The sequence below is a fragment of the Furipterus horrens genome, unplaced genomic scaffold (assembly GCF_987537825.1).
Source record: "Furipterus horrens unplaced genomic scaffold, mFurHor1.1.pri manual_scaffold_3, whole genome shotgun sequence".
NCBI lineage: Eukaryota > Metazoa > Chordata > Mammalia > Chiroptera > Furipteridae > Furipterus > Furipterus horrens.
Window position 1 is genome coordinate 98,667,710 of NW_028327173.1, and position 4,727 is coordinate 98,672,436.

Below are 4,727 nucleotides of genomic sequence, written 5' to 3' on the forward strand. Positions count from 1 at the left end.
TTTTCCCCCATTCTCCCTCTTTTCCCTCCCCACTGATAACCCTCCATATGATCTCTGTATCTGTGATTCTGCTCCTGTTCTAATTGTTTGCTTAGTTTGTTTTTGTTTTTTTAGATCTAGTTGTTGATATTTGTGAGTTTGTTGTCATTTTAATGTTCACAGTTTTTATCTTCTTTTCCTTAAGTCCCTTTAACATTTCTGGTAATAAGGACTTGGTGATGATTAACTCCTGTAGCTTTGGAAGCACTTTATCTGCCCTTGCATTCTAAATGGTAGCATTCCTGGTTAGAGTAATCTTGGTTGAAGATCTTTGATTTTCATTATTTTGAATACTTCTTGCTAGTCCCTTCTTGCCTGCAAAGTTTCTTTTGAGAAATCACATGACAGCTTTATGGGAATTATTTTGTAGGTAACTCTCTTCTTTTCTCTTGCCACTTTTAAGATTCTCTCTTTATCTTTAGCCTCCAGCATTTTAATTATGATGTGTCTTGGTGTGGCCCTCTTTGGGTCCAACTTGTTTGGGACTCTGTGCTTCTTAAACTTGTATGTCTGTTTCTTTTGCCAAATTAGGAGAGTTTTCCTTCATTATTTTTTCAATTAAGCTTTCAACTTTTTGCTCTTCCTCTTCTAGCATTCCTATTATTTGGATATTGGCACTTTAGGAGATGTCTCAGAGTCCTCTTATTCTTTCTTCATTTCCTTTTTTGAATTCTTGTTTCTTCATTCTGTACTGGTTTACTGTTCATTTCTTCCTTATGTTCCAAATCATTGATTTAAACCCTGGATTCATTCCCTTAACTCTTGGTTCCCTGTGGATTTTTCTTCTCTTCTTTTTTTTCAAACCTGAGGTTTCCTTTTTCTCCAGCTCACAACACCTTGCCCCACCTCTGCCCCAACCCCCAACCCCCCTCCCTCTTCCCAAGCAGCTGATGGCCCAGGCATCTGAAGGCTGTGCCTGGAAAACATGAGGACTATAAATGCTTCTCCTGACAAATGGATCTGTCCTTGCCCACCGCCTGGCTTCAGAACACAGCTCCCAGACTACTTCTGGTCTTTTTGTAGCATGCCATTGAGGAGCTTGTATTTCAGGGTTAGTTCTTCCATTCTGGTGGCTAGACTTATCACAGAGCTGTTGCTGCTCCAACAGATCTGCTCAGCGTGTTGCTGCTTCATCATCTGTACAACACTTTCCAAGACGTCAGCGATCTTCAGCACTGATTTCAACAATTGACTACATGAAGTCAGAGTCTGGTACACAGCCTGGACGATGGGGCCGGATGGGTGCAGGTAGGGGTCTGGGCGTGGACAGCACTCACCCAGCTCGTCATCGTAGACTTGGAGGAAAGCTATGATGAGCTGGCAGAAGTCAGAGATGACCAGATGCAGCTTCTGGTCCAGGGTGCTGATGTCGACTCTGCTTATAGCAGCCCCTTGCTTCTCCGTCTTCAGTGCCTGTAGGTTGGCCATGTTCTCCTGCAGCTGCCTGGCCAGCTCTGCCACCTTCTCATCTGCAGAGGAGTTGACCCTTCACCCATCATCGCCCTGCTTGTCAGGAGGCTGCATATTCAGGAGCTTTAGGTCACACTCAGGGTTCAGGAGTATCTGCAGCTGGGAGCTGGAGCAGATTTCCTCTAGCAGGTCCTCATTCCTCTCCATGGTGTTCTCAAACTGCTCCTGCACACGGGTGAAGCTGGAGCATCCAATGGTCGGGCTCTGGACCACATCCAGCAGCTGGTCCATGAAGTGCAGCTGCTTCTGGGCACAGGCCTGGCCCTTCAGGACCTCGTGGTCATCCAGCCCACACAGCATCAGCTCATGGCCTAGTTTCATCATCTCTTGGACCTCCACCTCAGCTGAGGCCCTCTTCAGCAAGCTGAATCTGTCTGACCAGGAGGGACAGGCCCGTATACACATCCACTCCAGGATTTCCAAGCGGTACTTCGAGGCACTACACAGCAGTTCCTGAATGGTCTTTGGTTCTGAGATATAAAGACCGTTGAGGAAAGGGCAGTTGAAGACCTTCAGCTTCGCAAACACCGCCACGGCCACCTTGAACACGCAGTCATTGCTCTCATCCCTGTAGCTGCAGTAGCCTTCGCCAGCACCCAGCCCCGCCATGTTTCATGCTCCGAGCTCTGTGGATTTTTCTTTATTTTACTTAGTGTAGCCTTTATTTCTCCCCTTGTGTATTTGCTGTACTCAATGAGTTCTCTGAGCATCCTTATCACCTGTGTTTTGAACTCTGCATCTGATAGGTTGGCTAGCTTCATTTTGCTTAGTTCTTTTTCTGGAGTTTTTATGTTATTTCATTTAGGTTGTATTTCTTTGTCTCCTCAAGTTGGCAGCTTCCCTGTGTTTGTTTCTGTGTATTATGCAGAGCTGCTTTGACTCCCTGTCTGGGTACACCTGTTACATTGTAAGGGGTGGAGCCATAGATATTCATTAGTGTGAGGCAACACGTTTCACTGCTTTGCAGTGCTGTAACTGGGGGAGGGATCAGAAAGGGAACAATGCCACTTGCTCAGCACTCACCCCTTTTCCAGTCACTTCACCCACTTTTCGTATGCAACTAGCTTCCCTCTAGCTGTTGCTTGGTGGTGGTTCCCAAAGTGGGTGTGTTTTCATACGTTCTAGGACTGCGTGAGCCCTCTAAGTGGACTCTCCTGAGAGACGGGTGTTTTTCCACCACCTCATCTCCCACTGGTTTTCAGTGCTGGAAGCTATGAGGTTTTATTTTCCCAGCGCTGAAACCCTAGGCTGCCCAGTATGGCCTGGATCTGGGATTGCTCCCCATGTGTCCCTCCCAGCTTTTATCTGCCATATGTGAATGTGGGACCGCCCATTCCACCTGCCACCACAGCTGCCTCACTGCTGCCTCGCTGCTGCTACACCATGTCCTCTCCACCCTGGCTCCCCATCTCTACCCACCCAACCTGTCTGGATGGATATTTCTTCTTTAAATAATTGATTGTTGGACTTTCATACAGTTTGGTTTTCCGGAAGCTCTGGGGTTTTTTTTGTTTTGTTTTGAGGTTAGTTGTGTTCTTTCTTATGGTTGTGTAAGGACGTGAAGTGTATCTGCCTACGTCTCCATCTTGGCCAGAAGCCTGGTTGTCTTTCTGTACCCATTCTCCTCTCATTACAGAGTACTAGAATTTTAGGGTTGGCCACATGGTCAGCTACCTAAAAGGCTACCTATTCAAACCCTTGTGTTACTAGATATAGTTAAATGGCCATTTTGGTCAGTGAAATATGAAGGGAAGCAATGTGTTCAAGGGCCAGACTGTCTTCTTATAGGCAAAAAAGGTGATGGAGGTATTTTTCCTTATATTTTTTTCCTTCCCATTGTCTACTTAAATGAGACAGGCTGAAAGAGGCTATAACATCATCTTGGACATATACATGATGGTTGTATGTGAGGATGGTGGGTCAATAATATAAAGATATCTGGGCCCTTGATGCTGAGGCAACTGCTAGACCTTCCTGCATCTCCTATCCAGACTTTTACAAAAGAGATAACTACTTCTCCTGTTTAACCAGCTAGAATAGAGGATATCTATATAACAGCAGTTAACCAACAGGTTTCTTTTTTTTTTTTGTCTTCTTTCCTTTCTTTCTTTCTTCCTTCCTTTTTTCTGTTTTTCTTCATTCCTTTCTTTATTTATTTTTTATCCTCAAATCTCATTCAGCTAACACTATCGCTGTTTTCTAGGTGCTGTGCTAGGTGTTGAGACCACCATGTTGACTAGGACTCAGTCTCTACCCATTAGAAGCTCATGGTCTAATCAAGAATAGCCAGATATTTCAATGTAATATAATAAATACAATGAAAGAGTCATAGATATCCAGCTCCTGGAAAACAGGGGGAAAAAATTAGGAGGCAGGGCTGGGCCTTGGAGCAGAGAAGCCCTGATTGCCTCTTCAGGGATAAGCAGGAGTTATCAAGACAAAGAAATGTGGTTGTGAGCAGGGATGTCATCTGAAAAAAATGTGCAGTGTGACCAAAGGCTCAGAGAGTGAATGGGCACAGGGAATACATGAAAGGCCATGAAAATTGGTGCTGCAGCCAGATAGAGACAAGAGGAGAGAAGGCTGGGAGAGGTAAGCACAGCAAAGTCACAAAGCTTCCCACTCCCTACCCTGAAGTTTGGCTTGTACTCTGAAAGACTGGGACCCATGAAGTTCAACCCTTAAAATCTCTATAAAATAAGCTTTCACCACCAAAGAATAAAAAAATCAAGCAGCAAATGCCAGTTGAGATCCCCTGGGAGACCCATACTTTTATTTATAAAATTAGGAAACTATAGCCTTGAGAGGAAAATGTGGCCTAAGGTCTCAAGCTAGAACAGAGATAGTATTCCTGGCCATCTCCCAGCACAGGGAACTTTCACTGAACTTGCTGCTTTCTCCAACTTCAGCAAACCTCTGAGTAGTTACCCCGTGGAAACTACCCTGCAAGAATATTATACAGATTTCACTGCTCAGTAACACAAAATGTTATACACCTGTTTCAGACTCTTCCACTGACATCACACAAAAAATATTTCTCCTTCACTCTTAATATTCTGATAGTTATTCCAGAATATTAAGCCCATGAATATTTGTGTTTAAATTAACTGAAAATGCAATGTAGCTGCAATGTAGTTCAAATGAATACAAAGAACCTCCAAATGGCATTATAGTAGGACAAAGAGGGAGCAAGCACAGGTTCAACTTTACGCTGGTAA

At 44.4% G+C, this 4,727-nt stretch overlaps 1 pseudogene; it reads right to left on the reverse strand.

The window, feature by feature from the left end:
- Window positions 1–1,038: 1,038 nt before the first annotated feature.
- LOC150015562 (HAUS augmin-like complex subunit 7 pseudogene) lies at window positions 1,039–2,118 on the reverse strand (annotated as a pseudogene).
- Between the last annotated feature and the right edge of the window lie 2,609 nt (window positions 2,119–4,727).